This window comes from Cyprinus carpio, chromosome A20 (assembly GCF_018340385.1).
Source record: "Cyprinus carpio isolate SPL01 chromosome A20, ASM1834038v1, whole genome shotgun sequence".
NCBI classification, from domain to species: domain Eukaryota; kingdom Metazoa; phylum Chordata; class Actinopteri; order Cypriniformes; family Cyprinidae; genus Cyprinus; species Cyprinus carpio.
This window is the reverse complement of record NC_056591.1, coordinates 16,304,151-16,310,896: the sequence shown is the minus strand read 5'-3', so window position 1 is coordinate 16,310,896 and position 6,746 is coordinate 16,304,151. Positions and strand designations below refer to the sequence as shown.

At 33.9% G+C, this 6,746-nt stretch overlaps 1 long non-coding RNA gene across 1 annotated transcript; it reads left to right on the top strand.

Moving 5' to 3' along the window:
* Positions 1-327: 327 nt before the first annotated feature.
* Positions 328-6,209, top strand: LOC122149081. Its single transcript, XR_006162837.1, has 4 exons — positions 328-758; positions 1,754-1,846; positions 2,476-2,653; positions 5,023-6,209. It is a non-coding gene; the product is annotated as an uncharacterized LOC122149081 (long non-coding RNA).
* Positions 6,210-6,746: the final 537 nt, after the last annotated feature.

Genomic DNA, 6,746 nt, shown 5'->3' with positions numbered 1-6,746 from the left:
ATAATTTATAACAATATATAATAATATAAAATATTATAATAATATATAATATAATTTATATTATTTTTATTTATGTAATTTATACAAATTATTTATTAGTTTTTTTATACAAAGTTCTTTCCCACCAATCAAAATTAAGATAACAAATGTTTTAATTCATAATGTAAATGTAAAAAAAAGTAAGTATAAAAACAACAAACACACAAAAATAATGTCCCATTAGGTAATGTTGGTTACAAATATTTCATACAGAAAAGCAATGCACAAACATACAAATGAATGGTGATAAAAAAAAAAAAAAAAAAAAAAAAAAAAAAAAAACACATTTTTAATACAAAAAACAAGTATTGAAAAATGGACACTTGTTTAAGCCAGACCATTCCAAAGAGATGGGATGATTTCAGATATATTAGTTAATAAAGTCTTCACTTTCTTTATCTTCTCTTAACACCAGCTTTATTTCAGAGGGAGGTTAGAGGGGTTTCCTCCTGAGACCGGAGAGGAACAGATTGTGGAATTACTATTGGGCTACAGGAGTACTGGACCTGCAGGCTTCTGGCACATGAAGAGTCACTGGAGCATATGTCACCAGCACGATTCATTCATTTAAATTTATGGAGTGGAAGTGGGCCAGGTAGCGCACCACAGTGACTGTCAACAGCACCTCCATCTTCACAAACTTCACGTACACCCGTCCCATCATCCTACCATATGTCCCGCGAAACACAATTTCTAATGGACAAGGACAGCTGTATCAGGTCAGTCCGGCTTTGCGCAGACACACAATGGGGACCTTTGGTGTGGAAATTAATTAGGCAGGTGCGAACACCCACTAGCTCTGCATTGATTGGCTGGGCCTCACTGAAAGACTTTTTTTTTTTTAGGCCTGCTGATTCTGTTTATATTTAGGATTTAGCATCTTAAACTTAAGAACTGCATTGTAAAAGTCTGAGTTATCACACAACGAAGTCTGTGAGGTGGGGGGAATTCTGGCACCCTTGAATTGACATTATGATGAGAAGGGGAAAAAATGCTTTTGATGTAAATTATATTTTATAACATCACTTTTAAATTGCCAAAGTAACTGTCCTTGTTGCTGTTTAACTAATTTATTTTTGGATAAACAATTTATTTTTGGAGTTGGACGGTCTATTTCAACATTTAAATGTATTTTCCATGTATATAATTAATTATTTAATAGTCGTAAAAGTTTTTTATTGTTTTTGAAAGAAGTCTCTTATTCTCACCAAGGCTGTACTTCATTGATCAAAAATACAGTAAAAACTATCTCAAAATATTATTACAATTTAAAATACTTAATATATTTAACAATTTTATTTATTACTGTGATGGCATTCACTTATATATATATACTTATTATAAATGTTGCAAACCATTGTGCTGCTTAATATTTTTATTTTTGTAAAAACCATTACAATTTTTCCATCACCATCCTAAAAAAATAAAAAAAAAATTATTATTTTTTTTTTTGTGGATTTCTGTCTGTTCTTTTGAACTTTCTATTAATCAAATAATCCTGAAATTTTTTTTTATAGTTTTTACTATAAAAATATATATATATATATATATATATATATATATATATATATATATATATATATATATATATATTGGCCCTCACCTTCCTAAAAAAATGTGTGTGTGTGTGTGTAGGGCGTTTTGATGTTTTGGCCCTCACCTTCCTAAAAAAATACATTTTTTTTTATTATTTTTTTTTTTTGTGGATTTGCAGGCCCCTAAAATCATTCCCACCTCTCGCCCCACTGAAGCTATGGCCCTGCAAACACAATGGGTCAGAGTTTTATTTCAGCAGGTTGTCACTCAGGTATGTCTAGACCATTGAGCAGTGCCTGGGCATGTTTCCAGAAATAAGCCATTTGTGAGCACTATTTGATATTCCCTCCAATGTTTGAGCTACAGCCTCGACCCACCAGCAACACTCCAGCATAAATCCATTGTTCTTTTATAACTTAATGGACCTGAACTTATAACTATAGACAGCTCCTGAAATGAAATATTGCACATTAACTTAAGAGGCTTTATTGATTTCTGTTTCACAAATAAAACATCTCGGGGCGTAATACCATTGGGCAGTTGTTTGTTTGAAAACTTCTCTTAGTGGTGAATCACTTTAATTCTAAATGAATTTTAAACTCTTACCATACTTCATTACAAAGTGCATCTGACAGACAAGGCAGACCATACTGTCTTGTTTATACACAGTCATTCTGATGTAAACTTTGGGGTTGTGGAGTGTTTTATTAGTCATCAACATCAGGGGTATGGAACGAAGCCATGTATCTGTATGGGTTACAATATAAAATTATCTGTTCCTGTATCTATCTCAGGAAAGATAGGTTATATATACATAATTTTTATTTATTTATGTATTTATTTTTTCCACTATCCAGAAGAATTGGTCATTCATTTTATTTTTAATGCTTTTTACTGAAGGTAATCAAGTGGGACCTTTCACTGCAAACCAATCAGTCTCAGTGAGCCCTATTTGAGCAGCATTAGCCATCCTTCCCCTGAGCATTACATCATTCTGAGGGACAACCGAGCCAATCAACAGCCTGGCAGGATTACACAGCATATGGGCATGTCCTGACTGTGTTGGAGAACTAAACAGGTACGTTCAGAAAAAAAAACATGCCATTTATGTATATGGTACATCAGAATGGTTAAAGATACTAATGTTTATCACACAAGAGTTTGTCTGCTCCTTGAGATGTCTCACGTGAGAGAAAAGTTGTTCACACCATAACAGGCACTCTGGGTCATTGCCATGGAGAGGTGTGATTCTCAGCTGACTTGCTAAGCTTTCGTTTAGCCAGACCATATATCACCTTTGCGCTATATTGTTTAATACTCAAAGTTTCCACTGAATTAGTAATAAGATGTCACCAGAGTCATACTGTACTTTTTTCACCTGGGCACTGTGGACAGTAACAGTGGAAATCTTAAATAGGCTTTTCTGCAGCCAAGAGTCCATTGTTTTTCCAGAAAACACTGAGAAATACTCACTGGAGTAAAACATGTCACAGAAGAGATTTCATTTATTTCATTGTATGTCTTCAAATAATATTGCAAACCTATCGAAATTCACATTATACTCACCAGGGACCTTCTTATACATTTTTTTAGAATCATGGTGTCTGAGCAACATGTACTCACAGAGAAACTTGCTACCAATGCTGCCAGTGCCTTGAGAAAAGAAGAAATGCATGTATTTTAGTCTTTGCTGGCACTATAGTTGATGCCTTTAGATGTGGAACAGAAAGCAGGTACCAGAGTGATGCAGAACACTGCTCTGGATCATTCGATTAGTTAGCAGAAAAATTATGTTTGTTCATCCCTCCAGTCCCCCTCATCTATCCCACTCTGAAATGCAAACGGCTCTGATCCACTGTGTTACCAGCTGGTGTTGTTTGGAAAGAGATCACAGGACTCAGTGGTGACGGCCTGCTCTGAGTACACCAAGACTGAAATCAGTGGAAATGAGGCTTGCGAGTAGGGTCCCGTTCATAAGTTTAGACTTGCAGAGGCAGAAAAAATAGCAATAAGTTTCTCAACTAGCACGAATATAAAACTCAAAATCCCATATACTGACCTCCAGCAATAAGAATCAAAGCAGATAGTAAGCTAACATTCAGCACAACACTCTTAAAAATAAAAGTTTCAAAAGGGTGGTTTAGTACCAATGCCAAAAAACAAAACAAAAAAACTATTTTGAGCTCCCCAAAGAACCTTTCAGTGAATAGTTCTTAAAGGGATAGTTCACCCAAAAAAAAAAATAAAACCATCACATAAATAAATCACCCTCAAGTCATCCTACGTGTATACGACTTTCTTCTTTCAGATGAATACAATCAGAGTTATATTTTAAAAAGAACATGTGTAACACTTCATTTCAGGGTCTCTTAACTAGTTGCTTATTAGCATGCATATTGCTAGAATATTAGCCATTTATTAGTACTAATTAAGCACATATTAATGCCTTATTCTACATGACCTTATTCTACATCCCTAATCCTACCAAATACCTAAACTTAACAACTACCTTACTAACTATTAATAAGCAGCATTAGGGATTTATTGAGGTAAAAGTCGTAGTTAATAGTGAATAAGTGTTCCCTATTCTAATTCTTACCAAAAAAAAAATGTCCTGGCTCTTCCAAGCTTTACAATGGCAGTGAGTGGAGGTCGAGATTTTGTCATATAAACGTAGGATGACTTGAGGGTGAGTGAATCATGGGAAATTTTCATTTTTGGGTGAACTATCACTTTAAAAGAACCATTTTATCTTAATGTGAAGACTATTTTAATAACCATAAGAACCTTTTTTTCAATATAAAGAACCTTTTGCAATGGAAAGCTTTCATGGATGTTAAAGATTCTCCATGGAATCACAAATGCCAATAAAGAACCTTTATTTTTGAGAGTGTTGCAATTTTTGAGAGCATTGCAATTGTGCTAAATGCCCGAAGTGGAGTCAAATTAATTTTAATTGGAATAGTAAGGAATCTAGGTGATATAGTAGGCATCAGAATATGCTTTGTTTGATCTCTTCAAAGCTATTTCTGGCTTCTACAGCCAGTCAAGGTCCTCAAGGAAAACAAATGCAGTACACTATTGAGAAAGTCAGACAGACCCTGTTCTCATGGCTTTTGATCTTTGAATTCTATAGATGCAGTGTAGCGTATGGTTCGGGTCATTGCATAACTCAAAGTTTATTTGATTTCTGTAAAGAGCTTCTCTCCCTCTCTTCACTTTGGCATCAAGTGCAATATTCTTTTACAATTTATATTTTATTGTTTTAATCACCTTCATTTTGTTCTAAAATGTGTATGGGCTGCTGTCAAGCTCCGAAAATGGCAAGAAAAGTACCATAAATGTAACTCAAACAAGTTTAGATTGCAAGTCTTGTGAAGTCATATGATAGCTTTTTGTTCTGAAACTGTTTTTTTTTTTTTTTTTTTTTTTTTTTTAATGGAAAAGAGCAGCATGAACATTCTGCTTAACATCTCTTATTTCTCACTGGAAGAAGAAAGTCATACAGGGTTGGAACAACATGAAGGTACAGTAAGTAAATGATGACAGATTTTATTTTTTATTTTTTGGTAAACAATCCCTTGAAAGTCTTATATGAATGTTTCGGAGAGGCATTATTTATTTATCTACAGTATGCTGCTTGTCTGTGCAATAATGTTTGAGTAAATTGGAACTTTTTCTCTCTTTCTGTCTGTGTATGCACTTGTGCCCTCAAACCATCATGGAGAAAGTTATCAAACTGAGCTGAACTTGAAAGCTGTGGCAGAATTACATAATTGCAGACAAATGTGGTACAAGCGAGAGAGCTGGAGAGCAGAATGTGTTTAAATATTTAAGCCTCATCAGTGAGAGCCTAAAGGCTTTGATAAACCCTCTAGAGCTCTGAACTTTGAGAAGAATACAGTTTTCCTTGCTTTACAAATGCAGTTTTGTGTCTTGTCATAAAGAGAAATAAGAACTACAGATCTTGTTTTGAACTTTCTGGGACATTACATGGCAGTATTATAAAAAGAACTGAGAACTGTTAAATGTAGCTGTGAATTGTACAAGCTGATCACATTTGACAGTTTTCCACACAATACTCTATGCATGATTCACTCAGCAGTTTGTCCTACAGCACCTGTACCAGACGTATTTCTTCCTCCATCTTTCCTGTGGTGAAACATCAAGAGGGCCACAGGTATTTATAGCTTGTTATGCTAACGGGGAGGAGAAATAGGTCAAAAGTAGCTCATTTAACTTGTTGTCACTAAACCTCTGGTGGCAGCATGACCCTGGGCCTCCTACGCATCATCACTCAGTGACAGCCGCCCACCATGCCCAGCCAGCTATAAAATCAGAAGGAGCGAAATCTCTCCAGAGTGCTAGATATGTCATCGTGCCTACCCACCCTCCCTCAGACAGTGCTAAATAATGAACAAGCTTAACAGCGTATACATGCAAACCTGGCAGCCCAGGGTTCAATTAAGTGCTCTGGTGCTTTAAAGTGCCCTTGTTTCTTTCATTAAGCTTACTAACCATTTGCCAAATGGTTTTGGATTGGGTTATCATTCTCACAGATATATCTAACCCGGTGCTGTTCTGCCACATATAGTGGAGGTGTCCCTTACGAAGATGCTGGAAACACTTTAGTTGCATTTAACCGTAGTATATTTTACCATGATAAAATCAATTAAAATTTGTTGTAAACTTGATCATGTTCTGTAATTGTAGCTAATTATTAATAATTTATATATTAATAATTGTTTAAATTAATATGATCAGTGATTATATTGATGACAATTATATGAATGTAAAATGAATTTCATAAAATTAAATGGAAAACAATATGTATATTTATTTATTATGTATATATATTTATGTCAAATAATTTTGTCCAATAAATTTATATTTAAAGTATGATTAATTGATTATATATATAGATTTATTATTATTATTAATATTAATAATAATTGATAATTTAGTGTTATAGATGTATTAATGTCTATTTATGTCAAGTATATTTTTGTCCAATGCATTTATATTTACATTAAAACATATATTTATGTATGTGCTAATAGTCGTAAACAAATTTGAAAATAATTTGTTAATCATATATACATTTCCATGTAGAATGGATAGACAGACAGACAGACACTTATGAAGCTCTGTATGCAAAAGTTTATATGCAC